The 26858-nt window shown below is 45.3% G+C and overlaps 27 non-coding genes across 27 annotated transcripts; all 27 read left to right on the top strand.

Annotated features, from left to right (window-relative positions):
• The first annotated feature begins 743 nt into the window (after positions 1-743).
• On the top strand, positions 744-858 carry LOC146774382 (U5 spliceosomal RNA). Its single transcript, XR_014974063.1, has one exon. It is a non-coding gene; the product is annotated as a U5 spliceosomal RNA (small nuclear RNA).
• An 852-nt stretch (positions 859-1710) lies between these two features.
• On the top strand, positions 1711-1825 carry LOC146774381 (U5 spliceosomal RNA). The gene has a single exon (XR_014972711.1). It is a non-coding gene; the product is annotated as a U5 spliceosomal RNA (small nuclear RNA).
• Positions 1826-2677: 852 nt separating this feature from the next.
• On the top strand, positions 2678-2792 carry LOC146774380 (U5 spliceosomal RNA). The gene has a single exon (XR_014972710.1). It is a non-coding gene; the product is annotated as a U5 spliceosomal RNA (small nuclear RNA).
• Positions 2793-3644: 852 nt separating this feature from the next.
• On the top strand, positions 3645-3759 carry LOC146774379 (U5 spliceosomal RNA). The gene has a single exon (XR_014974062.1). It is a non-coding gene; the product is annotated as a U5 spliceosomal RNA (small nuclear RNA).
• An 852-nt stretch (positions 3760-4611) lies between these two features.
• LOC146774378 (U5 spliceosomal RNA) lies at positions 4612-4726 on the top strand. Its single transcript, XR_014972709.1, has one exon. It is a non-coding gene; the product is annotated as a U5 spliceosomal RNA (small nuclear RNA).
• An 852-nt stretch (positions 4727-5578) lies between these two features.
• LOC146774377 (U5 spliceosomal RNA) lies at positions 5579-5693 on the top strand. The gene has a single exon (XR_014973877.1). It is a non-coding gene; the product is annotated as a U5 spliceosomal RNA (small nuclear RNA).
• Positions 5694-6582: 889 nt separating this feature from the next.
• On the top strand, positions 6583-6697 carry LOC146774376 (U5 spliceosomal RNA). The gene has a single exon (XR_014974374.1). It is a non-coding gene; the product is annotated as a U5 spliceosomal RNA (small nuclear RNA).
• Positions 6698-7549: 852 nt separating this feature from the next.
• LOC146774375 (U5 spliceosomal RNA) lies at positions 7550-7664 on the top strand. The gene has a single exon (XR_014973876.1). It is a non-coding gene; the product is annotated as a U5 spliceosomal RNA (small nuclear RNA).
• An 889-nt stretch (positions 7665-8553) lies between these two features.
• LOC146774374 (U5 spliceosomal RNA) lies at positions 8554-8668 on the top strand. Its single transcript, XR_014974373.1, has one exon. It is a non-coding gene; the product is annotated as a U5 spliceosomal RNA (small nuclear RNA).
• An 852-nt stretch (positions 8669-9520) lies between these two features.
• On the top strand, positions 9521-9635 carry LOC146774373 (U5 spliceosomal RNA). The gene has a single exon (XR_014972708.1). It is a non-coding gene; the product is annotated as a U5 spliceosomal RNA (small nuclear RNA).
• An 852-nt stretch (positions 9636-10487) lies between these two features.
• LOC146774372 (U5 spliceosomal RNA) lies at positions 10488-10602 on the top strand. Its single transcript, XR_014974061.1, has one exon. It is a non-coding gene; the product is annotated as a U5 spliceosomal RNA (small nuclear RNA).
• An 852-nt stretch (positions 10603-11454) lies between these two features.
• On the top strand, positions 11455-11569 carry LOC146774371 (U5 spliceosomal RNA). The gene has a single exon (XR_014972707.1). It is a non-coding gene; the product is annotated as a U5 spliceosomal RNA (small nuclear RNA).
• Positions 11570-12421: 852 nt separating this feature from the next.
• On the top strand, positions 12422-12536 carry LOC146774370 (U5 spliceosomal RNA). Its single transcript, XR_014973875.1, has one exon. It is a non-coding gene; the product is annotated as a U5 spliceosomal RNA (small nuclear RNA).
• An 889-nt stretch (positions 12537-13425) lies between these two features.
• On the top strand, positions 13426-13540 carry LOC146774369 (U5 spliceosomal RNA). The gene has a single exon (XR_014973740.1). It is a non-coding gene; the product is annotated as a U5 spliceosomal RNA (small nuclear RNA).
• An 852-nt stretch (positions 13541-14392) lies between these two features.
• Positions 14393-14507, top strand: LOC146774368 (U5 spliceosomal RNA). Its single transcript, XR_014974060.1, has one exon. It is a non-coding gene; the product is annotated as a U5 spliceosomal RNA (small nuclear RNA).
• Positions 14508-15359: 852 nt separating this feature from the next.
• On the top strand, positions 15360-15474 carry LOC146774367 (U5 spliceosomal RNA). Its single transcript, XR_014972706.1, has one exon. It is a non-coding gene; the product is annotated as a U5 spliceosomal RNA (small nuclear RNA).
• Positions 15475-16326: 852 nt separating this feature from the next.
• On the top strand, positions 16327-16441 carry LOC146774366 (U5 spliceosomal RNA). Its single transcript, XR_014973874.1, has one exon. It is a non-coding gene; the product is annotated as a U5 spliceosomal RNA (small nuclear RNA).
• Positions 16442-17330: 889 nt separating this feature from the next.
• On the top strand, positions 17331-17445 carry LOC146774365 (U5 spliceosomal RNA). Its single transcript, XR_014974372.1, has one exon. It is a non-coding gene; the product is annotated as a U5 spliceosomal RNA (small nuclear RNA).
• An 852-nt stretch (positions 17446-18297) lies between these two features.
• LOC146774364 (U5 spliceosomal RNA) lies at positions 18298-18412 on the top strand. Its single transcript, XR_014972705.1, has one exon. It is a non-coding gene; the product is annotated as a U5 spliceosomal RNA (small nuclear RNA).
• An 852-nt stretch (positions 18413-19264) lies between these two features.
• LOC146774363 (U5 spliceosomal RNA) lies at positions 19265-19379 on the top strand. Its single transcript, XR_014973873.1, has one exon. It is a non-coding gene; the product is annotated as a U5 spliceosomal RNA (small nuclear RNA).
• Positions 19380-20256: 877 nt separating this feature from the next.
• On the top strand, positions 20257-20371 carry LOC146774362 (U5 spliceosomal RNA). The gene has a single exon (XR_014974371.1). It is a non-coding gene; the product is annotated as a U5 spliceosomal RNA (small nuclear RNA).
• An 852-nt stretch (positions 20372-21223) lies between these two features.
• LOC146774361 (U5 spliceosomal RNA) lies at positions 21224-21338 on the top strand. Its single transcript, XR_014974058.1, has one exon. It is a non-coding gene; the product is annotated as a U5 spliceosomal RNA (small nuclear RNA).
• An 852-nt stretch (positions 21339-22190) lies between these two features.
• LOC146774360 (U5 spliceosomal RNA) lies at positions 22191-22305 on the top strand. Its single transcript, XR_014972703.1, has one exon. It is a non-coding gene; the product is annotated as a U5 spliceosomal RNA (small nuclear RNA).
• Positions 22306-23157: 852 nt separating this feature from the next.
• On the top strand, positions 23158-23272 carry LOC146774359 (U5 spliceosomal RNA). Its single transcript, XR_014974175.1, has one exon. It is a non-coding gene; the product is annotated as a U5 spliceosomal RNA (small nuclear RNA).
• An 852-nt stretch (positions 23273-24124) lies between these two features.
• LOC146774358 (U5 spliceosomal RNA) lies at positions 24125-24239 on the top strand. The gene has a single exon (XR_014974321.1). It is a non-coding gene; the product is annotated as a U5 spliceosomal RNA (small nuclear RNA).
• Positions 24240-25127: 888 nt separating this feature from the next.
• Positions 25128-25242, top strand: LOC146774357 (U5 spliceosomal RNA). The gene has a single exon (XR_014974057.1). It is a non-coding gene; the product is annotated as a U5 spliceosomal RNA (small nuclear RNA).
• An 852-nt stretch (positions 25243-26094) lies between these two features.
• LOC146774356 (U5 spliceosomal RNA) lies at positions 26095-26209 on the top strand. Its single transcript, XR_014972702.1, has one exon. It is a non-coding gene; the product is annotated as a U5 spliceosomal RNA (small nuclear RNA).
• The last annotated feature ends 649 nt before the right edge of the window (positions 26210-26858 follow it).

Below are 26858 nucleotides of genomic sequence, written 5' to 3'. Positions count from 1 at the left end.
TTGCTCATTTGCATAAACAGAGTGCAGGAGAGGTGCCTCATGGGAAAGAGCTTGTGCAGTGCATGAGATTGCTTTTCTTGACTGACTTGAAACTACACGATCGCAGGCAGTATATTTTCTTATCTCCCAAAGATCCTGCTGCCAGATCCCAGAGGTCACCCTCCTTTTTAAAGGTGGGACCAAGACTCATGCTGTGCTTTTCATAGGGCTTGCCCGTTATTTGTGCCCGTTGGAGGTGCCCTGAGAGGTCGCCAATCCTGAGTCCGCTTCCTCTCAGGTAGACTTGAAGGGGCACGTCAGACTTGTTTCACGTGTCTCCAGCCTAGACAGATATATCCTTCTATATTCAGGTTTAATGAAAGTACGTGTGAAAAAGGCACATACGGTGCATGGCTATGTGTAGAGCGTGTTGAAAGCGTAAAATGGCTAGGGGACAAAAGGCCTACAGTGCCACTTAACTAAAAGCCTGATTCACATTTCCTGTTCCCCTTCCCCAGCAGCCCCGACAACTCCTAATGAGCTGAGGTGAGTACAAAAGAAATTTGCATATTCCCAGACATACACATGTGAACAGTCCACCTTTTTGTACCTTGAGCAGAGACTTTGAAATGTTGGCCTGTTTTGCCCACCGGCCTGGTTCTCGCCCTCTTTCTTAGAGCCTGAAAATACCTTTCAGGTCCTCACCCTCGCAATGACAGGGTCTTTGATGTGCCGCCACTTACCCTAGAGAGCTATATTGTCGCTTACTCTGGTTTCTCTTCAAAACGAAAAAATCTTTCGCCTTTTACTAAAGATTTCCGTGGAGAGGAACATTTAAGAGTTTATTCAATTTTTTTAATCCTTGCCACAGGTGAGGCTGTTTATCATTTGTTTAAAAGAAAAGCATTAGAAGTTGGGGAATATCCAGCAATTGTCTGCTGCTTGTTTGGGGGACATGAGTTTGGTGTTTTATTCCTGAGCTCTCTGCTTGCTCATTTGCATAAACAGAGTGCAGGAGAGGTGCCTCATGGGAAAGAGCTTGTGCAGTGCATGAGATTGCTTTTCTTGACTGACTTGAAACTACACGATCGCAGGCAGTATATTTTCTTATCTCCCAAAGATCCTGCTGCCAGATCCCAGAGGTCACCCTCCTTTTTAAAGGTGGGACCAAGACTCATGCTGTGCTTTTCATAGGGCTTGCCCGTTATTTGTGCCCGTTAGAGGTGCCCTGAGAGGTCGCCAATCCTGAGTCAGCTTCCTCTCAGGTAGACTTGAAGGGGCACGTCAGACTTGTTTCACGTGTCTCCAGCCTAGACAGATATATCCTTCTATATTCAGGTTTAATGAAAGTACGTGTGAAAAAGGCACATACGGTGCATGGCTATGTGTAGAGCGTGTTGAAAGCGTAAAATGGCTAGGGGACAAAAGGCCTACAGTGCCACTTAACTAAAAGCCTGATTCACATTTCCTGTTCCCCTTCCCCAGCAGCCCCGACAACTCCTAATGAGCTGAGGTGAGTACAAAAGAAATTTGCATATTCCCAGACATACACATGTGAACAGTCCACCTTTTTGTACCTTGAGCAGAGACTTTGAAATGTTGGCCTGTTTTGCCCACCGGCCTGGTTCTCGCCCTCTTTCTTAGAGCCTGAAAATACCTTTCAGGTCCTCACCCTCGCAATGACAGGGTCTTTGATGTGCCGCCACTTACCCTAGAGAGCTATATTGTCACTTACTCTGGTTTCTCTTCAAAACGAAAAAATCTTTCGCCTTTTACTAAAGATTTCCGTGGAGAGGAACATTTAAGAGTTTATTCAATTTTTTTAAGCCTTGCCACAGGTGAGGCTGTTTATCATTTGTTTAAAAGAAAAGCATTAGAAGTTGGGGAATATCCAGCAATTGTCTGCTGCTTTTTTGGGGGACATGAGTTTGGTGTTTTATTCCTGAGCTCTCTGCTTGCTCATTTGCATAAACAGAGTGCAGGAGAGGTGCCTCATGGGAAAGAGCTTGTGCAGTGCATGAGATTGCTTTTCTTGACTGACTTGAAACTACACGATCGCAGGCAGTATATTTTCTTATCTCCCAAAGATCCTGCTGCCAGATCCCAGAGGTCACCCTCCTTTTTAAAGGTGGGACCAAGACTCATGCTGTGCTTTTCATAGGGCTTGCCCGTTATTTGTGCCCGTTGGAGGTGCCCTGAGAGGTCGCCAATCCTGAGTCCGCTTCCTCTCAGGTAGACTTGAAGGGGCACGTCAGACTTGTTTCACGTGTCTCCAGCCTAGACAGATATATCCTTCTATATTCAGGTTTAATGAAAGTACGTGTGAAAAAGGCACATACGGTGCATGGCTATGTGTAGAGCGTGTTGAAAGCGTAAAATGGCTAGGGGACAAAAGGCCTACAGTGCCACTTAACTAAAAGCCTGATTCACATTTCCTGTTCCCCTTCCCCAGCAGCCCCGACAACTCCTAATGAGCTGAGGTGAGTACAAAAGAAATTTGCATATTCCCAGACATACACATGTGAACAGTCCACCTTTTTGTACCTTGAGCAGAGACTTTGAAATGTTGGCCTGTTTTGCCCACCGGCCTGGTTCTCGCCCTCTTTCTTAGAGCCTGAAAATACCTTTCAGGTCCTCACCCTCGCAATGACAGGGTCTTTGATGTGCCGCCACTTACCCTAGAGAGCTATATTGTCACTTACTCTGGTTTCTCTTCAAAACGAAAAAATCTTTCGCCTTTTACTAAAGATTTCCGTGGAGAGGAACATTTAAGAGTTTATTCAATTTTTTTAAGCCTTGCCACAGGTGAGGCTGTTTATCATTTGTTTAAAAGAAAAGCATTACAAGTTGGGGAATATCCAGCAATTGTCTGCTGCTTTTTTGGGGGACATGAGTTTGGTGTTTTATTCCTGAGCTCTCTGCTTGCTCATTTGCATAAACAGAGTGCAGGAGAGGTGCCTCATGGGAAAGAGCTTGTGCAGTGCATGAGATTGCTTTTCTTGACTGACTTGAAACTTCACGATCGCAGGCAGTATATTTTCTTATCTCCCAAAGATCCTGCTGCCAGATCCCAGAGGTCAACCTCCTTTTTAAAGGTGGGACCAAGACTCATGCTGTGCTTTTCATAGGGCTTGCCCGTTATTTGTGCCCGTTAGAGGTGCCCTGAGAGGTCGCCAATCCTGAGTCAGCTTCCTCTCAGGTAAACTTGAAGGGGCACGTCGGACTTGTTTCACGTGTCTCCAGCCTAGACAGATATATCCTTCTATATTCAGGTTTAATGAAAGTACGTGTGAAAAAGGCACATACGGTGCATGGCTATGTGTAGAGCGTGTTGAAAGCGTAAAATGGCTAGGGGACAAAAGGCCTACAGTGCCACTTAACTAAAAGCCTGATTCACATTTCCTGTTCCCCTTCCCCAGCAGCCCCGACAACTCCTAATGAGCTGAGGTGAGTACAAAAGAAATTTGCATATTCCCAGACATACACATGTGAACAGTCCACCTTTTTGTACCTTGAGCAGAGACTTTGAAATGTTGGCCTGTTTTGCCCACCGGCCTGGTTCTCGCCCTCTTTCTTAGAGCCTGAAAATACCTTTCAGGTCCTCACCCTCGCAATGACAGGGTCTTTGATGTGCCGCCACTTACCCTAGAGAGCTATATTGTCGCTTACTCTGGTTTCTCTTCAAAACGAAAAAATCTTTCGCCTTTTACTAAAGATTTCCGTGGAGAGGAACATTTAAGAGTTTATTCAATTTTTTTAATCCTTGCCACAGGTGAGGCTGTTTATCATTTGTTTAAAAGAAAAGCATTAGAAGTTGGGGAATATCCAGCAATTGTCTGCTGCTTGTTTGGGGGACATGAGTTTGGTGTTTTATTCCTGAGCTCTCTGCTTGCTCATTTGCATAAACAGAGTGCAGGAGAGGTGCCTCATGGGAAAGAGCTTGTGCAGTGCATGAGATTGCTTTTCTTGACTGACTTGAAACTACACGATCGCAGGCAGTATATTTTCTTATCTCCCAAAGATCCTGCTGCCAGATCCCAGAGGTCACCCTCCTTTTTAAAGGTGGGACCAAGACTCATGCTGTGCTTTTCATAGGGCTTGCCCGTTATTTGTGCCCGTTAGAGGTGCCCTGAGAGGTCGCCAATCCTGAGTCAGCTTCCTCTCAGGTAGACTTGAAGGGGCACGTCAGACTTGTTTCACGTGTCTCCAGCCTAGACAGATATATCCTTCTATATTCAGGTTTAATGAAAGTACGTGTGAAAAAGGCACATACGGTGCATGGCTATGTGTAGAGCGTGTTGAAAGCGTAAAATGGCTAGGGGACAAAAGGCCTACAGTGCCACTTAACTAAAAGCCTGATTCACATTTCCTGTTCCCCTTCCCCAGCAGCCCCGACAACTCCTAATGAGCTGAGGTGAGTACAAAAGAAATTTGCATATTCCCAGACATACACATGTGAACAGTCCACCTTTTTGTACCTTGAGCAGAGACTTTGAAATGTTGGCCTGTTTTGCCCACCGGCCTGGTTCTCGCCCTCTTTCTTAGAGCCTGAAAATACCTTTCAGGTCCTCACCCTCGCAATGACAGGGTCTTTGATGTGCCGCCACTTACCCTAGAGAGCTATATTGTCACTTACTCTGGTTTCTCTTCAAAACGAAAAAATCTTTCGCCTTTTACTAAAGATTTCCGTGGAGAGGAACATTTAAGAGTTTATTCAATTTTTTTAAGCCTTGCCACAGGTGAGGCTGTTTATCATTTGTTTAAAAGAAAAGCATTAGAAGTTGGGGAATATCCAGCAATTGTCTGCTGCTTTTTTGGGGGACATGAGTTTGGTGTTTTATTCCTGAGCTCTCTGCTTGCTCATTTGCATAAACAGAGTGCAGGAGAGGTGCCTCATGGGAAAGAGCTTGTGCAGTGCATGAGATTGCTTTTCTTGACTGACTTGAAACTACACGATCGCAGGCAGTATATTTTCTTATCTCCCAAAGATCCTGCTGCCAGATCCCAGAGGTCACCCTCCTTTTTAAAGGTGGGACCAAGACTCATGCTGTGCTTTTCATAGGGCTTGCCCGTTATTTGTGCCCGTTGGAGGTGCCCTGAGAGGTCGCCAATCCTGAGTCCGCTTCCTCTCAGGTAGACTTGAAGGGGCACGTCAGACTTGTTTCACGTGTCTCCAGCCTAGACAGATATATCCTTCTATATTCAGGTTTAATGAAAGTACGTGTGAAAAAGGCACATACGGTGCATGGCTATGTGTAGAGCGTGTTGAAAGCGTAAAATGGCTAGGGGACAAAAGGCCTACAGTGCCACTTAACTAAAAGCCTGATTCACATTTCCTGTTCCCCTTCCCCAGCAGCCCCGACAACTCCTAATGAGCTGAGGTGAGTACAAAAGAAATTTGCATATTCCCAGACATACACATGTGAACAGTCCACCTTTTTGTACCTTGAGCAGAGACTTTGAAATGTTGGCCTGTTTTGCCCACCGGCCTGGTTCTCGCCCTCTTTCTTAGAGCCTGAAAATACCTTTCAGGTCCTCACCCTCGCAATGACAGGGTCTTTGATGTGCCGCCACTTACCCTAGAGAGCTATATTGTCACTTATTCTGGTTTCTCTTCAAAACGAAAAAATCTTTCGCCTTTTACTAAAGATTTCCGTGGAGAGGAACATTTAAGAGTTTATTCAATTTTTTTAAGCCTTGCCACAGGTGAGGCTGTTTATCATTTGTTTAAAAGAAAAGCATTACAAGTTGGGGAATATCCAGCAATTGTCTGCTGCTTTTTTTGGGGGACATGAGTTTGGTGTTTTATTCCTGAGCTCTCTGCTTGCTCATTTGCATAAACAGAGTGCAGGAGAGGTGCCTCATGGGAAAGAGCTTGTGCAGTGCATGAGATTGCTTTTCTTGACTGACTTGAAACTTCACGATCGCAGGCAGTATATTTTCTTATCTCCCAAAGATCCTGCTGCCAGATCCCAGAGGTCACCCTCCTTTTTAAAGGTGGGACCAAGACTCATGCTGTGCTTTTCATAGGGCTTGCCCGTTATTTGTGCCCGTTAGAGGTGCCCTGAGAGGTCGCCAATCCTGAGTCAGCTTCCTCTCAGGTAGACTTGAAGGGGCACGTCAGACTTGTTTCACATGTCTCCAGCCTAGACAGATATATCCTTCTATATTCAGGTTTAATGAAAGTACGTGTGAAAAAGGCACATACGGTGCATGGCTATGTGTAGAGCACAGTGGTGGCTCTGAGCATATCGATTGGAGGGATGGTGTTGAAAGCGTAAAATGGCTAGGGGACAAAAGGCCTACAGTGCCACTTAACTAAAAGCCTGATTCACATTTCCTGTTCCCCTTCCCCAGCAGCCCCGACAACTCCTAATGAGCTGAGGTGAGTACAAAAGAAATTTGCATATTCCCAGACATACACATGTGAACAGTCCACCTTTTTGTACCTTGAGCAGAGACTTTGAAATGTTGGCCTGTTTTGCCCACCGGCCTGGTTCTCGCCCTCTTTCTTAGAGCCTGAAAATACCTTTCAGGTCCTCACCCTCGCAATGACAGGGTCTTTGATGTGCCGCCACTTACCCTAGAGAGCTATATTGTCACTTACTCTGGTTTCTCTTCAAAGCGAAAAAATCTTTCGCCTTTTACTAAAGATTTCCGTGGAGAGGAACATTTAAGAGTTTATTCAATTTTTTTAATCCTTGCCACAGGTGAGGCTGTTTATCATTTGTTTAAAAGAAAAGCATTAGAAGTTGGGGAATATCCAGCAATTGTCTGCTGCTTTTTTGGGGGACATGAGTTTGGTGTTTTATTCCTGAGCTCTCTGCTTGCTCATTTGCATAAACAGAGTGCAGGAGAGGTGCCTCATGGGAAAGAGCTTGTGCAGTGCATGAGATTGCTTTTCTTGACTGACTTGAAACTACACGATCGCAGGCAGTATATTTTCTTATCTCCCAAAGATCCTGCTGCCAGATCCCAGAGGTCACCCTCCTTTTTAAAGGTGGGACCAAGACTCATGCTGTGCTTTTCATAGGGCTTGCCCGTTATTTGTGCCCGTTGGAGGTGCCCTGAGAGGTCGCCAATCCTGAGTCCGCTTCCTCTCAGGTAGACTTGAAGGGGCACGTCAGACTTGTTTCACGTGTCTCCAGCCTAGACAGATATATCCTTCTATATTCAGGTTTAATGAAAGTACGTGTGAAAAAGGCACATACGGTGCATGGCTATGTGTAGAGCGTGTTGAAAGCGTAAAATGGCTAGGGGACAAAAGGCCTACAGTGCCACTTAACTAAAAGCCTGATTCACATTTCCTGTTCCCCTTCCCCAGCAGCCCCGACAACTCCTAATGAGCTGAGGTGAGTACAAAAGAAATTTGCATATTCCCAGACATACACATGTGAACAGTCCACCTTTTTGTACCTTGAGCAGAGACTTTGAAATGTTGGCCTGTTTTGCCCACCGGCCTGGTTCTCGCCCTCTTTCTTAGAGCCTGAAAATACCTTTCAGGTCCTCACCCTCGCAATGACAGGGTCTTTGATGTGCCGCCACTTACCCTAGAGAGCTATATTGTCACTTATTCTGGTTTCTCTTCAAAACGAAAAAATCTTTCGCCTTTTACTAAAGATTTCCGTGGAGAGGAACATTTAAGAGTTTATTCAATTTTTTTAAGCCTTGCCACAGGTGAGGCTGTTTATCATTTGTTTAAAAGAAAAGCATTACAAGTTGGGGAATATCCAGCAATTGTCTGCTGCTTTTTTTGGGGGACATGAGTTTGGTGTTTTATTCCTGAGCTCTCTGCTTGCTCATTTGCATAAACAGAGTGCAGGAGAGGTGCCTCATGGGAAAGAGCTTGTGCAGTGCATGAGATTGCTTTTCTTGACTGACTTGAAACTTCACGATCGCAGGCAGTATATTTTCTTATCTCCCAAAGATCCTGCTGCCAGATCCCAGAGGTCACCCTCCTTTTTAAAGGTGGGACCAAGACTCATGCTGTGCTTTTCATAGGGCTTGCCCGTTATTTGTGCCCGTTAGAGGTGCCCTGAGAGGTCGCCAATCCTGAGTCAGCTTCCTCTCAGGTAGACTTGAAGGGGCACGTCAGACTTGTTTCACATGTCTCCAGCCTAGACAGATATATCCTTCTATATTCAGGTTTAATGAAAGTACGTGTGAAAAAGGCACATACGGTGCATGGCTATGTGTAGAGCACAGTGGTGGCTCTGAGCATATCGATTGGAGGGATGGTGTTGAAAGCGTAAAATGGCTAGGGGACAAAAGGCCTACAGTGCCACTTAACTAAAAGCCTGATTCACATTTCCTGTTCCCCTTCCCCAGCAGCCCCGACAACTCCTAATGAGCTGAGGTGAGTACAAAAGAAATTTGCATATTCCCAGACATACACATGTGAACAGTCCACCTTTTTGTACCTTGAGCAGAGACTTTGAAATGTTGGCCTGTTTTGCCCACCGGCCTGGTTCTCGCCCTCTTTCTTAGAGCCTGAAAATACCTTTCAGGTCCTCACCCTCGCAATGACAGGGTCTTTGATGTGCCGCCACTTACCCTAGAGAGCTATATTGTCACTTACTCTGGTTTCTCTTCAAAGCGAAAAAATCTTTCGCCTTTTACTAAAGATTTCCGTGGAGAGGAACATTTAAGAGTTTATTCAATTTTTTTAATCCTTGCCACAGGTGAGGCTGTTTATCATTTGTTTAAAAGAAAAGCATTAGAAGTTGGGGAATATCCAGCAATTGTCTGCTGCTTTTTTGGGGGACATAAGTTTGGTGTTTTATTCCTGAGCTCTCTGCTTGCTCATTTGCATAAACAGAGTGCAGGAGAGGTGCCTCATGGGAAAGAGCTTGTGCAGTGCATGAGATTGCTTTTCTTGACTGACTTGAAACTTCACGATCGCAGGCAGTATATTTTCTTATCTCCCAAAGATCCTGCTGCCAGATCCCAGAGGTCACCCTCCTTTTTAAAGGTGGGACCAAGACTCATGCTGTGCTTTTCATAGGGCTTGCCCGTTATTTGTGCCCGTTAGAGGTGCCCTGAGAGGTCGCCAATCCTGAGTCAGCTTCCTCTCAGGTAGACTTGAAGGGGCACGTCAGACTTGTTTCACGTGTCTCCAGCCTAGACAGATATATCCTTCTATATTCAGGTTTAATGAAAGTACGTGTGAAAAAGGCACATACGGTGCATGGCTATGTGTAGAGCGTGTTGAAAGCGTAAAATGGCTAGGGGACAAAAGGCCTACAGTGCCACTTAACTAAAAGCCTGATTCACATTTCCTGTTCCCCTTCCCCAGCAGCCCCGACAACTCCTAATGAGCTGAGGTGAGTACAAAAGAAATTTGCATATTCCCAGACATACACATGTGAACAGTCCACCTTTTTGTACCTTGAGCAGAGACTTTGAAATGTTGGCCTGTTTTGCCCACCGGCCTGGTTCTCGCCCTCTTTCTTAGAGCCTGAAAATACCTTTCAGGTCCTCACCCTCGCAATGACAGGGTCTTTGATGTGCCGCCACTTACCCTAGAGAGCTATATTGTCACTTACTCTGGTTTCTCTTCAAAACGAAAAAATCTTTCGCCTTTTACTAAAGATTTCCGTGGAGAGGAACATTTAAGAGTTTATTCAATTTTTTTAAGCCTTGCCACAGGTGAGGCTGTTTATCATTTGTTTAAAAGAAAAGCATTAGAAGTTGGGGAATATCCAGCAATTGTCTGCTGCTTTTTTGGGGGACATGAGTTTGGTGTTTTATTCCTGAGCTCTCTGCTTGCTCATTTGCATAAACAGAGTGCAGGAGAGGTGCCTCATGGGAAAGAGCTTGTGCAGTGCATGAGATTGCTTTTCTTGACTGACTTGAAACTACACGATCGCAGGCAGTATATTTTCTTATCTCCCAAAGATCCTGCTGCCAGATCCCAGAGGTCACCCTCCTTTTTAAAGGTGGGACCAAGACTCATGCTGTGCTTTTCATAGGGCTTGCCCGTTATTTGTGCCCGTTGGAGGTGCCCTGAGAGGTCGCCAATCCTGAGTCAGCTTCCTCTCAGGTAAACTTGAAGGGGCACGTCGGACTTGTTTCACGTGTCTCCAGCCTAGACAGATATATCCTTCTATATTCAGGTTTAATGAAAGTACGTGTGAAAAAGGCACATACGGTGCATGGCTATGTGTAGAGCGTGTTGAAAGCGTAAAATGGCTAGGGGACAAAAGGCCTACAGTGCCACTTAACTAAAAGCCTGATTCACATTTCCTGTTCCCCTTCCCCAGCAGCCCCGACAACTCCTAATGAGCTGAGGTGAGTACAAAAGAAATTTGCATATTCCCAGACATACACATGTGAACAGTCCACCTTTTTGTACCTTGAGCAGAGACTTTGAAATGTTGGCCTGTTTTGCCCACCGGCCTGGTTCTCGCCCTCTTTCTTAGAGCCTGAAAATACCTTTCAGGTCCTCACCCTCGCAATGACAGGGTCTTTGATGTGCCGCCACTTACCCTAGAGAGCTATATTGTCGCTTACTCTGGTTTCTCTTCAAAACGAAAAAATCTTTCGCCTTTTACTAAAGATTTCCGTGGAGAGGAACATTTAAGAGTTTATTCAATTTTTTTAATCCTTGCCACAGGTGAGGCTGTTTATCATTTGTTTAAAAGAAAAGCATTAGAAGTTGGGGAATATCCAGCAATTGTCTGCTGCTTGTTTGGGGGTCATGAGTTTGGTGTTTTATTCCTGAGCTCTCTGCTTGCTCATTTGCATAAACAGAGTGCAGGAGAGGTGCCTCATGGGAAAGAGCTTGTGCAGTGCATGAGATTGCTTTTCTTGACTGACTTGAAACTACACGATCGCAGGCAGTATATTTTCTTATCTCCCAAAGATCCTGCTGCCAGATCCCAGAGGTCACCCTCCTTTTTAAAGGTGGGACCAAGACTCATGCTGTGCTTTTCATAGGGCTTGCCCGTTATTTGTGCCCGTTAGAGGTGCCCTGAGAGGTCGCCAATCCTGAGTCAGCTTCCTCTCAGGTAGACTTGAAGGGGCACGTCAGACTTGTTTCACGTGTCTCCAGCCTAGACAGATATATCCTTCTATATTCAGGTTTAATGAAAGTACGTGTGAAAAAGGCACATACGGTGCATGGCTATGTGTAGAGCGTGTTGAAAGCGTAAAATGGCTAGGGGACAAAAGGCCTACAGTGCCACTTAACTAAAAGCCTGATTCACATTTCCTGTTCCCCTTCCCCAGCAGCCCCGACAACTCCTAATGAGCTGAGGTGAGTACAAAAGAAATTTGCATATTCCCAGACATACACATGTGAACAGTCCACCTTTTTGTACCTTGAGCAGAGACTTTGAAATGTTGGCCTGTTTTGCCCACCGGCCTGGTTCTCGCCCTCTTTCTTAGAGCCTGAAAATACCTTTCAGGTCCTCACCCTCGCAATGACAGGGTCTTTGATGTGCCGCCACTTACCCTAGAGAGCTATATTGTCACTTACTCTGGTTTCTCTTCAAAACGAAAAAATCTTTCGCCTTTTACTAAAGATTTCCGTGGAGAGGAACATTTAAGAGTTTATTCAATTTTTTTAAGCCTTGCCACAGGTGAGGCTGTTTATCATTTGTTTAAAAGAAAAGCATTAGAAGTTGGGGAATATCCAGCAATTGTCTGCTGCTTTTTTGGGGGACATGAGTTTGGTGTTTTATTCCTGAGCTCTCTGCTTGCTCATTTGCATAAACAGAGTGCAGGAGAGGTGCCTCATGGGAAAGAGCTTGTGCAGTGCATGAGATTGCTTTTCTTGACTGACTTGAAACTACACGATCGCAGGCAGTATATTTTCTTATCTCCCAAAGATCCTGCTGCCAGATCCCAGAGGTCACCCTCCTTTTTAAAGGTGGGACCAAGACTCATGCTGTGCTTTTCATAGGGCTTGCCCGTTATTTGTGCCCGTTGGAGGTGCCCTGAGAGGTCGCCAATCCTGAGTCCGCTTCCTCTCAGGTAGACTTGAAGGGGCACGTCAGACTTGTTTCACGTGTCTCCAGCCTAGACAGATATATCCTTCTATATTCAGGTTTAATGAAAGTACGTGTGAAAAAGGCACATACGGTGCATGGCTATGTGTAGAGCGTGTTGAAAGCGTAAAATGGCTAGGGGACAAAAGGCCTACAGTGCCACTTAACTAAAAGCCTGATTCACATTTCCTGTTCCCCTTCCCCAGCAGCCCCGACAACTCCTAATGAGCTGAGGTGAGTACAAAAGAAATTTGCATATTCCCAGACATACACATGTGAACAGTCCACCTTTTTGTACCTTGAGCAGAGACTTTGAAATGTTGGCCTGTTTTGCCCACCGGCCTGGTTCTCGCCCTCTTTCTTAGAGCCTGAAAATACCTTTCAGGTCCTCACCCTCGCAATGACAGGGTCTTTGATGTGCCGCCACTTACCCTAGAGAGCTATATTGTCACTTATTCTGGTTTCTCTTCAAAACGAAAAAATCTTTCGCCTTTTACTAAAGATTTCCGTGGAGAGGAACATTTAAGAGTTTATTCAATTTTTTTAAGCCTTGCCACAGGTGAGGCTGTTTATCATTTGTTTAAAAGAAAAGCATTACAAGTTGGGGAATATCCAGCAATTGTCTGCTGCTTTTTTTGGGGGACATGAGTTTGGTGTTTTATTCCTGAGCTCTCTGCTTGCTCATTTGCATAAACAGAGTGCAGGAGAGGTGCCTCATGGGAAAGAGCTTGTGCAGTGCATGAGATTGCTTTTCTTGACTGACTTGAAACTTCACGATCGCAGGCAGTATATTTTCTTATCTCCCAAAGATCCTGCTGCCAGATCCCAGAGGTCACCCTCCTTTTTAAAGGTGGGACCAAGACTCATGCTGTGCTTTTCATAGGGCTTGCCCGTTATTTGTGCCCGTTAGAGGTGCCCTGAGAGGTCGCCAATCCTGAGTCAGCTTCCTCTCAGGTAGACTTGAAGGGGCACGTCAGACTTGTTTCACATGTCTCCAGCCTAGACAGATATATCCTTCTATATTCAGGTTTAATGAAAGTACGTGTGAAAAAGGCACATACGGTGCATGGCTATGTGTAGAGCACAGTGGTGGCTCTGAGCATATCGATTGGAGGGATGGTGTTGAAAGCGTAAAATGGCTAGGGGACAAAAGGCCTACAGTGCCACTTAACTAAAAGCCTGATTCACATTTCCTGTTCCCCTTCCCCAGCAGCCCCGACAACTCCTAATGAGCTGAGGTGAGTACAAAAGAAATTTGCATATTCCCAGACATACACATGTGAACAGTCCACCTTTTTGTACCTTGAGCAGAGACTTTGAAATGTTGGCCTGTTTTGCCCACCGGCCTGGTTCTCGCCCTCTTTCTTAGAGCCTGAAAATACCTTTCAGGTCCTCACCCTCGCAATGACAGGGTCTTTGATGTGCCGCCACTTACCCTAGAGAGCTATATTGTCACTTACTCTGGTTTCTCTTCAAAGCGAAAAAATCTTTCGCCTTTTACTAAAGATTTCCGTGGAGAGGAACATTTAAGAGTTTATTCAATTTTTTTAAGCCTTGCCACAGGTGAGGCTGTTTATCATTTGTTTAAAAGAAAAGCATTACAAGTTGGGGAATATCCAGCAATTGTCTGCTGCTTTTTTGGGGGACATGAGTTTGGTGTTTTATTCCTGAGCTCTCTGCTTGCTCATTTGCATAAACAGAGTGCAGGAGAGGTGCCTCATGGGAAAGAGCTTGTGCAGTGCATGAGATTGCTTTTCTTGACTGACTTGAAACTTCACGATCGCAGGCAGTATATTTTCTTATCTCCCAAAGATCCTGCTGCCAGATCCCAGAGGTCAACCTCCTTTTTAAAGGTGGGACCAAGACTCATGCTGTGCTTTTCATAGGGCTTGCCCGTTATTTGTGCCCGTTAGAGGTGCCCTGAGAGGTCGCCAATCCTGAGTCAGCTTCCTCTCAGGTAAACTTGAAGGGGCACGTCGGACTTGTTTCACGTGTCTCCAGCCTAGACAGATATATCCTTCTATATTCAGGTTTAATGAAAGTACGTGTGAAAAAGGCACATACGGTGCATGGCTATGTGTAGAGCGTGTTGAAAGCGTAAAATGGCTAGGGGACAAAAGGCCTACAGTGCCACTTAACTAAAAGCCTGATTCACATTTCCTGTTCCCCTTCCCCAGCAGCCCCGACAACTCCTAATGAGCTGAGGTGAGTACAAAAGAAATTTGCATATTCCCAGACATACACATGTGAACAGTCCACCTTTTTGTACCTTGAGCAGAGACTTTGAAATGTTGGCCTGTTTTGCCCACCGGCCTGGTTCTCGCCCTCTTTCTTAGAGCCTGAAAATACCTTTCAGGTCCTCACCCTCGCAATGACAGGGTCTTTGATGTGCCGCCACTTACCCTAGAGAGCTATATTGTCGCTTACTCTGGTTTCTCTTCAAAACGAAAAAATCTTTCGCCTTTTACTAAAGATTTCCGTGGAGAGGAACATTTAAGAGTTTATTCAATTTTTTTAATCCTTGCCACAGGTGAGGCTGTTTATCATTTGTTTAAAAGAAAAGCATTAGAAGTTGGGGAATATCCAGCAATTGTCTGCTGCTTGTTTGGGGGTCATGAGTTTGGTGTTTTATTCCTGAGCTCTCTGCTTGCTCATTTGCATAAACAGAGTGCAGGAGAGGTGCCTCATGGGAAAGAGCTTGTGCAGTGCATGAGATTGCTTTTCTTGACTGACTTGAAACTACACGATCGCAGGCAGTATATTTTCTTATCTCCCAAAGATCCTGCTGCCAGATCCCAGAGGTCACCCTCCTTTTTAAAGGTGGGACCAAGACTCATGCTGTGCTTTTCATAGGGCTTGCCCGTTATTTGTGCCCGTTAGAGGTGCCCTGAGAGGTCGCCAATCCTGAGTCAGCTTCCTCTCAGGTAGACTTGAAGGGGCACGTCAGACTTGTTTCACGTGTCTCCAGCCTAGACAGATATATCCTTCTATATTCAGGTTTAATGAAAGTACGTGTGAAAAAGGCACATACGGTGCATGGCTATGTGTAGAGCGTGTTGAAAGCGTAAAATGGCTAGGGGACAAAAGGCCTACAGTGCCACTTAACTAAAAGCCTGATTCACATTTCCTGTTCCCCTTCCCCAGCAGCCCCGACAACTCCTAATGAGCTGAGGTGAGTACAAAAGAAATTTGCATATTCCCAGACATACACATGTGAACAGTCCACCTTTTTGTACCTTGAGCAGAGACTTTGAAATGTTGGCCTGTTTTGCCCACCGGCCTGGTTCTCGCCCTCTTTCTTAGAGCCTGAAAATACCTTTCAGGTCCTCACCCTCGCAATGACAGGGTCTTTGATGTGCCGCCACTTACCCTAGAGAGCTATATTGTCACTTACTCTGGTTTCTCTTCAAAACGAAAAAATCTTTCGCCTTTTACTAAAGATTTCCGTGGAGAGGAACATTTAAGAGTTTATTCAATTTTTTTAAGCCTTGCCACAGGTGAGGCTGTTTATCATTTGTTTAAAAGAAAAGCATTAGAAGTTGGGGAATATCCAGCAATTGTCTGCTGCTTTTTTGGGGGACATGAGTTTGGTGTTTTATTCCTGAGCTCTCTGCTTGCTCATTTGCATAAACAGAGTGCAGGAGAGGTGCCTCATGGGAAAGAGCTTGTGCAGTGCATGAGATTGCTTTTCTTGACTGACTTGAAACTACACGATCGCAGGCAGTATATTTTCTTATCTCCCAAAGATCCTGCTGCCAGATCCCAGAGGTCACCCTCCTTTTTAAAGGTGGGACCAAGACTCATGCTGTGCTTTTCATAGGGCTTGCCCGTTATTTGTGCCCGTTGGAGGTGCCCTGAGAGGTCGCCAATCCTGAGTCCGCTTCCTCTCAGGTAGACTTGAAGGGGCACGTCAGACTTGTTTCACGTGTCTCCAGCCTAGACAGATATATCCTTCTATATTCAGGTTTAATGAAAGTACGTGTGAAAAAGGCACATACGGTGCATGGCTATGTGTAGAGCGTGTTGAAAGCGTAAAATGGCTAGGGGACAAAAGGCCTACAGTGCCACTTAACTAAAAGCCTGATTCACATTTCCTGTTCCCCTTCCCCAGCAGCCCCGACAACTCCTAATGAGCTGAGGTGAGTACAAAAGAAATTTGCATATTCCCAGACATACACATGTGAACAGTCCACCTTTTTGTACCTTGAGCAGAGACTTTGAAATGTTGGCCTGTTTTGCCCACCGGCCTGGTTCTCGCCCTCTTTCTTAGAGCCTGAAAATACCTTTCAGGTCCTCACCCTCGCAATGACAGGGTCTTTGATGTGCCGCCACTTACCCTAGAGAGCTATATTGTCACTTATTCTGGTTTCTCTTCAAAACGAAAAAATCTTTCGCCTTTTACTAAAGATTTCCGTGGAGAGGAACATTTAAGAGTTTATTCAATTTTTTTAAGCCTTGCCACAGGTGAGGCTGTTTATCATTTGTTTAAAAGAAAAGCATTACAAGTTGGGGAATATCCAGCAATTGTCTGCTGCTTTTTTTGGGGGACATGAGTTTGGTGTTTTATTCCTGAGCTCTCTGCTTGCTCATTTGCATAAACAGAGTGCAGGAGAGGTGCCTCATGGGAAAGAGCTTGTGCAGTGCATGAGATTGCTTTTCTTGACTGACTTGAAACTTCACGATCGCAGGCAGTATATTTTCTTATCTCCCAAAGATCCTGCTGCCAGATCCCAGAGGTCACCCTCCTTTTTAAAGGTGGGACCAAGACTCATGCTGTGCTTTTCATAGGGCTTGCCCGTTATTTGTGCCCGTTAGAGGTGCCCTGAGAGGTCGCCAATCCTGAGTCAGCTTCCTCTCAGGTAGACTTGAAGGGGCACGTCAGACTTGTTTCACATGTCTCCAGCCTAGACAGATATATCCTTCTATATTCAGGTTTAATGAAAGTACGTGTGAAAAAGGCACATACGGTGCATGGCTATGTGTAGAGCACAGTGGTGGCTCTGAGCATATCGATTGGAGGGATGGTGTTGAAAGCGTAAAATGGCTAGGGGACAAAAGGCCTACAGTGCCACTTAACTAAAAGCCTGATTCACATTTCCTGTTCCCCTTCCCCAGCAGCCCCGACAACTCCTAATGAGCTGAGGTGAGTACAAAAGAAATTTGCATATTCCCAGACATACACATGTGAACAGTCCACCTTTTTGTACCTTGAGCAGAGACTTTGAAATGTTGGCCTGTTTTGCCCACCGGCCTGGTTCTCGCCCTCTTTCTTAGAGCCTGAAAATACCTTTCAGGTCCTCACCCTCGCAATGACAGGGTCTTTGATGTGCCGCCACTTACCCTAGAGAGCTATATTGTCACTTACTCTGGTTTCTCTTCAAAGCGAAAAAATCTTTCGCCTTTTACTAAAGATTTCCGTGGAGAGGAACATTTAAGAGTTTATTCAATTTTTTTAATCCTTGCCACAGGTGAGGCTGTTTATCATTTGTTTAAAAGAAAAGCATTAGAAGTTGGGGAATATCCAGCAATTGTCTGCTGCTTTTTTGGGGGACATGAGTTTGGTGTTTTATTCCTGAGCTCTCTGCTTGCTCATTTGCATAAACAGAGTGCAGGAGAGGTGCCTCATGGGAAAGAGCTTGTGCAGTGCATGAGATTGCTTTTCTTGACTGACTTGAAACTACACGATCGCAGGCAGTATATTTTCTTATCTCCCAAAGATCCTGCTGCCAGATCCCAGAGGTCACCCTCCTTTTTAAAGGTGGGACCAAGACTCATGCTGTGCTTTTCATAGGGCTTGCCCGTTATTTGTGCCTGTTAGAGGTGCCCTGAGAGGTCGCCAATCCTGAGTCAGCTTCCTCTCAGGTAGACTTGAAGGGGCACGTCAGACTTGTTTCACGTGTCTCCAGCCTAGACAGATATATCCTTCTATATTCAGGTTTAATGAAAGTACGTGTGAAAAAGGCACATACGGTGCATGGCTATGTGTAGAGCGTGTTGAAAGCGTAAAATGGCTAGGGGACAAAAGGCCTACAGTGCCACTTAACTAAAAGCCTGATTCACATTTCCTGTTCCCCTTCCCCAGCAGCCCCGACAACTCCTAATGAGCTGAGGTGAGTACAAAAGAAATTTGCATATTCCCAGACATACACATGTGAACAGTCCACCTTTTTGTACCTTGAGCAGAGACTTTGAAATGTTGGCCTGTTTTGCCCACCGGCCTGGTTCTCGCCCTCTTTCTTAGAGCCTGAAAATACCTTTCAGGTCCTCACCCTCGCAATGACAGGGTCTTTGATGTGCCGCCACTTACCCTAGAGAGCTATATTGTCACTTACTCTGGTTTCTCTTCAAAACGAAAAAATCTTTCGCCTTTTACTAAAGATTTCCGTGGAGAGGAACATTTAAGAGTTTATTCAATTTTTTTAAGCCTTGCCACAGGTGAGGCTGTTTATCATTTGTTTAAAAGAAAAGCATTACAAGTTGGGGAATATCCAGCAATTGTCTGCTGCTTTTTTGGGGGACATGAGTTTGGTGTTTTATTCCTGAGCTCTCTGCTTGCTCATTTGCATAAACAGAGTGCAGGAGAGGTGCCTCATGGGAAAGAGCTTGTGCAGTGCATGAGATTGCTTTTCTTGACTGACTTGAAACTACACGATCGCAGGCAGTATATTTTCTTATCTCCCAAAGATCCTGCTGCCAGATCCCAGAGGTCACCCTCCTTTTTAAAGGTGGGACCAAGACTCATGCTGTGCTTTTCATAGGGCTTGCCCGTTATTTGTGCCCGTTGGAGGTGCCCTGAGAGGTCGCCAATCCTGAGTCCGCTTCCTCTCAGGTAGACTTGAAGGGGCACGTCAGACTTGTTTCACGTGTCTCCAGCCTAGACAGATATATCCTTCTATATTCAGGTTTAATGAAAGTACGTGTGAAAAAGGCACATACGGTGCATGGCTATGTGTAGAGCGTGTTGAAAGCGTAAAATGGCTAGGGGACAAAAGGCCTACAGTGCCACTTAACTAAAAGCCTGATTCACATTTCCTGTTCCCCTTCCCCAGCAGCCCCGACAACTCCTAATGAGCTGAGGTGAGTACAAAAGAAATTTGCATATTCCCAGACATACACATGTGAACAGTCCACCTTTTTGTACCTTGAGCAGAGACTTTGAAATGTTGGCCTGTTTTGCCCACCGGCCTGGTTCTCGCCCTCTTTCTTAGAGCCTGAAAATACCTTTCAGGTCCTCACCCTCGCAATGACAGGGTCTTTGATGTGCCGCCACTTACCCTAGAGAGCTATATTGTCACTTATTCTGGTTTCTCTTCAAAACGAAAAAATCTTTCGCCTTTTACTAAAGATTTCCGTGGAGAGGAACATTTAAGAGTTTATTCAATTTTTTTAAGCCTTGCCACAGGTGAGGCTGTTTATCATTTGTTTAAAAGAAAAGCATTACAAGTTGGGGAATATCCAGCAATTGTCTGCTGCTTTTTTTGGGGGACATGAGTTTGGTGTTTTATTCCTGAGCTCTCTGCTTGCTCATTTGCATAAACAGAGTGCAGGAGAGGTGCCTCATGGGAAAGAGCTTGTGCAGTGCATGAGATTGCTTTTCTTGACTGACTTGAAACTTCACGATCGCAGGCAGTATATTTTCTTATCTCCCAAAGATCCTGCTGCCAGATCCCAGAGGTCACCCTCCTTTTTAAAGGTGGGACCAAGACTCATGCTGTGCTTTTCATAGGGCTTGCCCGTTATTTGTGCCCGTTAGAGGTCGCCAATCCTGAGTCAGCTTCCTCTCAGGTAGACTTGAAGGGGCACGTCAGACTTGTTTCACATGTCTCCAGCCTAGACAGATATATCCTTCTATATTCAGGTTTAATGAAAGTACGTGTGAAAAAGGCACATACGGTGCATGGCTATGTGTAGAGCACAGTGGTGGCTCTGAGCATATCGATTGGAGGGATGGTGTTGAAAGCGTAAAATGGCTAGGGGACAAAAGGCCTACAGTGCCACTTAACTAAAAGCCTGATTCACATTTCCTGTTCCCCTTCCCCAGCAGCCCCGACAACTCCTAATGAGCTGAGGTGAGTACAAAAGAAATTTGCATATTCCCAGACATACACATGTGAACAGTCCACCTTTTTGTACCTTGAGCAGAGACTTTGAAATGTTGGCCTGTTTTGCCCACCGGCCTGGTTCTCGCCCTCTTTCTTAGAGCCTGAAAATACCTTTCAGGTCCTCACCCTCGCAATGACAGGGTCTTTGATGTGCCGCCACTTACCCTAGAGAGCTATATTGTCACTTACTCTGGTTTCTCTTCAAAGCGAAAAAATCTTTCGCCTTTTACTAAAGATTTCCGTGGAGAGGAACATTTAAGAGTTTATTCAATTTTTTTAATCCTTGCCACAGGTGAGGCTGTTTATCATTTGTTTAAAAGAAAAGCATTAGAAGTTGGGGAATATCCAGCAATTGTCTGCTGCTTTTTTGGGGGACATGAGTTTGGTGTTTTATTCCTGAGCTCTCTGCTTGCTCATTTGCATAAACAGAGTGCAGGAGAGGTGCCTCATGGGAAAGAGCTTGTGCAGTGCATGAGATTGCTTTTCTTGACTGACTTGAAACTACACGATCGCAGGCAGTATATTTTCTTATCTCCCAAAGATCCTGCTGCCAGATCCCAGAGGTCACCCTCCTTTTTAAAGGTGGGACCAAGACTCATGCTGTGCTTTTCATAGGGCTTGCCCGTTATTTGTGCCCGTTAGAGGTGCCCTGAGAGGTCGCCAATCCTGAGTCAGCTTCCTCTCAGGTAGACTTTAAGGGGCACGTCAGACTTGTTTCACATGTCTCCAGCCTAGACAGATATATCCTTCTATATTCAGGTTTAATGAAAGTACGTGTGAAAAAGGCACATACGGTGCATGGCTATGTGTAGAGCGTGTTGAAAGCGTAAAATGGCTAGGGGACAAAAGGCCTACAGTGCCACTTAACTAAAAGCCTGATTCACATTTCCTGTTCCCCTTCCCCAGCAGCCCCGACAACTCCTAATGAGCTGAGGTGAGTACAAAAGAAATTTGCATATTCCCACACATACACATGTGAACAGTCCACCTTTTTGTACCTTGAGCAGAGACTTTGAAATGTTGGCCTGTTTTGCCCACCGGCCTGGTTCTCGCCCTCTTTCTTAGAGCCTGAAAATACCTTTCAGGTCCTCACCCTCGCAATGACAGGGTCTTTGATGTGCCGCCACTTACCCTAGAGAGCTATATTGTCACTTACTCTGGTTTCTCTTCAAAACGAAAAAATCTTTCGCCTTTTACTAAAGATTTCCGTGGAGAGGAACATTTAAGAGTTTATTCAATTTTTTTAATCCTTGCCACAGGTGAGGCTGTTTATCATTTGTTTAAAAGAAATGCATTAGAAGTTGGGGAATATCCAGCAATTGTCTGCTGCTTTTTTGGGGGACATGAGTTTGGTGTTTTATTCCTGAGCTCTCTGCTTGCTCATTTGCATAAACAGAGTGCAGGAGAGGTGCCTCATGGGAAAGAGCTTGTGCAGTGCATGAGATTGCTTTTCTTGACTGACTTGAAACTACACGATCACAGGCAGTATATTTTCTTATCTCCCAAAGATCCTGCTGCCAGATCCCAGAGGTCACCCTCCTTTTTAAAGGTGGGACCAAGACTCATGCTGTGCTTTTCATAGGGCTTGCCCGTTATTTGTGCCGGTTAGAGGTGCCCTGAGAGGTCGCCAATCCTGAGTCAGCTTCCTCTCAGGTAGACTTGAAGGGGCACGTCAGACTTGTTTCACGTGTCTCCAGCCTAGACAGATATATCCTTCTATATTCAGGTTTAATGAAAGTACGTGTGAAAAAGGCACATACGGTGCATGGCTATGTGTAGAGCGTGTTGAAAGCGTAAAATGGCTAGGGGACAAAAGGCCTACAGTGCCACTTAACTAAAAGCCTGATTCACATTTCCTGTTCCCCTTCCCCAGCAGCCCCGACAACTCCTAATGAGCTGAGGTGAGTACAAAAGAAATTTGCATATTCCCAGACATACACATGTGAACAGTCCACCTTTTTGTACCTTGAGCAGAGACTTTGAAATGTTGGCCTGTTTTGCCCACCGGCCTGGTTCTCGCCCTCTTTCTTAGAGCCTGAAAATACCTTTCAGGTCCTCACCCTCGCAATGACAGGGTCTTTGATGTGCCGCCACTTACCCTAGAGAGCTATATTGTCACTTACTCTGGTTTCTCTTCAAAACGAAAAAATCTTTCGCCTTTTACTAAAGATTTCCGTGGAGAGGAACATTTAAGAGTTTATTCAATTTTTTTAAGCCTTGCCACAGGTGAGGCTGTTTATCATTTGTTTAAAAGAAAAGCATTACAAGTTGGGGAATATCCAGCAATTGTCTGCTGCTTTTTTGGGGGACATGAGTTTGGTGTTTTATTCCTGAGCTCTCTGCTTGCTCATTTGCATAAACAGAGTGCAGGAGAGGTGCCTCATGGGAAAGAGCTTGTGCAGTGCATGAGATTGCTTTTCTTGACTGACTTGAAACTTCACGATCGCAGGCAGTATATTTTCTTATCTCCCAAAGATCCTGCTGCCAGATCCCAGAGGTCAACCTCCTTTTTAAAGGTGGGACCAAGACTCATGCTGTGCTTTTCATAGGGCTTGCCCGTTATTTGTGCCCGTTAGAGGTGCCCTGAGAGGTCGCCAATCCTGAGTCAGCTTCCTCTCAGGTAAACTTGAAGGGGCACGTCGGACTTGTTTCACGTGTCTCCAGCCTAGACAGATATATCCTTCTATATTCAGGTTTAATGAAAGTACGTGTGAAAAAGGCACATACGGTGCATGGCTATGTGTAGAGCGTGTTGAAAGCGTAAAATGGCTAGGGGACAAAAGGCCTACAGTGCCACTTAACTAAAAGCCTGATTCACATTTCCTGTTCCCCTTCCCCAGCAGCCCTGACAACTCCTAATGAGCTGAGGTGAGTACAAAAGAAATTTGCATATTCCCAGACATACACATGTGAACAGTCCACCTTTTTGTACCTTGAGCAGAGACTTTGAAATGTTGGCCTGTTTTGCCCACCGGCCTGGTTCTCGCCCTCTTTCTTAGAGCCTGAAAATACCTTTCAGGTCCTCACCCTCGCAATGACAGGGTCTTTGATGTGGCGCCACTTACCCTAGAGAGCTATATTGTCACTTACTCTGGTTTCTCTTCAAAACGAAAATATCTTTCGCCTTTTACTAAAGATTTCCGTGGAGAGGAACATTTAAGAGTTTATTCAATTTTTTTAAGCCTTGCCACAGGTGAGGCTGTTTATCATTTGTTTAAAAGAAAAGCATTAGAAGTTGGGGAATATCCAGCAATTGTCTGCTGCTTTTTTGGGGGACATGAGTTTGGTGTTTTATTACTGAGCTCTCTGCTTGCTCATTTGCATAAACAGAGTGCAGGAGAGGTGCCTCATGGGAAAGAGCTTGTGCAGTGCATGAGATTGCTTTTCTTGACTGACTTGAAACTACACGATCGCAGGCAGTATATTTTCTTATCTCCCAAAGATCCTGCTGCCAGATCCCAGAGGTCACCCTCCTTTTTAAAGGTGGGACCAAGACTCATGCTGTGCTTTTCATAGGGCTTGCCCGTTATTTGTGCCCGTTGGAGGTGCCCTGAGAGGTCGCCAATCCTGAGTCCGCTTCCTCTCAGGTAGACTTGAAGGGGCACGTCAGACTTGTTTCACGTGTCTCCAGCCTAGACAGATATATCCTTCTATATTCAGGTTTAATGAAAGTACGTGTGAAAAAGGCACATACGGTGCATGGCTATGTGTAGAGCGTGTTGAAAGCGTAAAATGGCTAGGGGACAAAAGGCCTACAGTGCCACTTAACTAAAAGCCTGATTCACATTTCCTGTTCCCCTTCCCCAGCAGCCCCGACAACTCCTAATGAGCTGAGGTGAGTACAAAAGAAATTTGCATATTCCCAGACATACACATGTGAACAGTCCACCTTTTTGTACCTTGAGCAGAGACTTTGAAATGTTGGCCTGTTTTGCCCACCGGCCTGGTTCTCGCCCTCTTTCTTAGAGCCTGAAAATACCTTTCAGGTCCTCACCCTCGCAATGACAGGGTCTTTGATGTGCCGCCACTTACCCTAGAGAGCTATATTGTCACTTACTCTGGTTTCTCTTCAAAACGAAAATATCTTTCGCCTTTTACTAAAGATTTCCGTGGAGAGGAACATTTAAGAGTTTATTCAATTTTTTTAAGCCTTGACACAGGTGAGGCTGTTTATCATTTGTTTAAAAGAAAAGCATTAGAAGTTGGGGAATATCCAGCAATTGTCTGCTGCTTTTTTGGGGGACATGAGTTTGGTGTTTTATTCCTGAGCTCTCTGCTTGCTCATTTGCATAAACAGAGTGCAGGAGAGGTGCCTCATGGGAAAGAGCTTGTGCAGTGCATGAGATTGCTTTTCTTGACTGACTTGAAACTACACGATCGCAGGCAGTATATTTTCTTATCTCCCAAAGATCCTGCTGCCAGATCCCAGAGGTCACCCTCCTTTTTAAAGGTGGGACCAAGACTCATGCTGTGCTTTTCATAGGGCTTGCCCGTTATTTGTGCCCGTTGGAGGTGCCCTGAGAGGTCGCCAATCCTGAGTCCGCTTCCTCTCAGGTAGACTTGAAGGGGCACGTCAGACTTGTTTCACGTGTCTCCAGCCTAGACAGATATATCCTTCTATATTCAGGTTTAATGAAAGTACGTGTGAAAAAGGCACATACGGTGCATGGCTATGTGTAGAGCACAGTGGTGGCTCTGAGCATATCGATTGGAGGGATGGTGTTGAAAGCGTAAAATGGCTAGGGGACAAAAGGCCTACAGTGCCACTTAACTAAAAGCCTGATTCACATTTCCTGTTCCCCTTCCCCAGCAGCCCCGACAACTCCTAATGAGCTGAGGTGAGTACAAAAGAAATTTGCATATTCCCAGACATACACATGTGAACAGTCCACCTTTTTGTACCTTGAGCAGAGACTTTTAAATGTTGGCCTGTTTTGCCGACCGGCCTGGTTCTCGCCCTCTTTCTTAGAGCCTGAAAATACCTTTCAGGTCCTCACCCTCGCAATGACAGGGTCTTTGATGTGCCGCCACTTACCCTAGAGAGCTATATTGTCACTTACTCTGGTTTCTCTTCAAAACGAAAAAATCTTTCGCCTTTTACTAAAGATTTCCGTGGAGAGGAACATTTAAGAGTTTATTCAATTTTTTTAATCCTTGCCACAGGTGAGGCTGTTTATCATTTGTTTAAAAGAAATGCATTAGAAGTTGGGGAATATCCAGCAATTGTCTGCTGCTTTTTTGGGGGACATGAGTTTGGTGTTTTATTCCTGAGCTCTCTGCTTGCTCATTTGCATAAACAGAGTGCAGGAGAGGTGCCTCATGGGAAAGAGCTTGTGCAGTGCATGAGATTGCTTTTCTTGACTGACTTGAAACTACACGATCGCAGGCAGTATATTTTCTTATCTCCCAAAGATCCTGCTGCCAGATCCCAGAGGTCACCCTCCTTTTTAAAGGTGGGACCAAGACTCATGCTGTGCTTTTCATAGGGCTTGCCCGTTATTTGTGCCCGTTAGAGGTGCCCTGAGAGGTCGCCAATCCTGAGTCAGCTTCCTCTCAGGTAGACTTGAAGGGGCACGTCAGACTTGTTTCACGTGTCTCCAGCCTAGACAGATATATCCTTCTATATTCAGGTTTAATGAAAGTACGTGTGAAAAAGGCACATACGGTGCATGGCTATGTGTAGAGCGTGTTGAAAGCGTAAAATGGCTAGGGGACAAAAGGCCTACAGTGCCACTTAACTAAAAGCCTGATTCACATTTCCTGTTCCCCTTCCCCAGCAGCCCCGACAACTCCTAATGAGCTGAGGTGAGTACAAAAGAAATTTGCATATTCCCAGACATACACATGTGAACAGTCCACCTTTTTGTACCTTGAGCAGAGACTTTGAAATGTTGGCCTGTTTTGCCCACCGGCCTGGTTCTCGCCCTCTTTCTTAGAGCCTGAAAATACCTTTCAGGTCCTCACCCTCGCAATGACAGGGTCTTTGATGTGCCGCCACTTACCCTAGAGAGCTATATTGTCACTTACTCTGGTTTCTCTTCAAAACGAAAAAATCTTTCGCCTTTTACTAAAGATTTCCGTGGAGAGGAACATTTAAGAGTTTATTCAATTTTTTTAAGCCTTGCCACAGGTGAGGCTGTTTATCATTTGTTTAAAAGAAAAGCATTAGAAGTTGGGGAATATCCAGCAATTGTCTGCTGCTTTTTTGGGGGACATGAGTTTGGTGTTTTATTCCTGAGCTCTCTGCTTGCTCATTTGCATAAACAGAGTGCAGGAGAGGTGCCTCATGGGAAAGAGCTTGTGCAGTGCATGAGATTGCTTTTCTTGACTGACTTGAAACTACACGATCGCAGGCAGTATATTTTCTTATCTCCCAAAGATCCTGCTGCCAGATCCCAGAGGTCACCCTCCTTTTTAAAGGTGGGACCAAGACTCATGCTGTGCTTTTCATAGGGCTTGCCCGTTATTTGTGCCCGTTGGAGGTGCCCTGAGAGGTCGCCAATCCTGAGTCCGCTTCCTCTCAGGTAGACTTGAAGGGGCACGTCAGACTTGTTTCACGTGTCTCCAGCCTAGACAGATATATCCTTCTATATTCAGGTTTAATGAAAGTACGTGTGAAAAAGGCACATACGGTGCATGGCTATGTGTAGAGCACAGTGGTGGCTCTGAGCATATCGATTGGAGGGATGGTGTTGAAAGCGTAAAATGGCTAGGGGACAAAAGGCCTACAGTGCCACTTAACTAAAAGCCTGATTCACATTTCCTGTTCCCCTTCCCCAGCAGCCCC

Source organism: Triturus cristatus, chromosome 12 (assembly GCF_964204655.1).
Source record: "Triturus cristatus chromosome 12, aTriCri1.1, whole genome shotgun sequence".
NCBI classification, from domain to species: Eukaryota; Metazoa; Chordata; class Amphibia; order Caudata; family Salamandridae; genus Triturus; species Triturus cristatus.
This window is presented reverse-complemented; position numbering and strand designations above follow the sequence as displayed.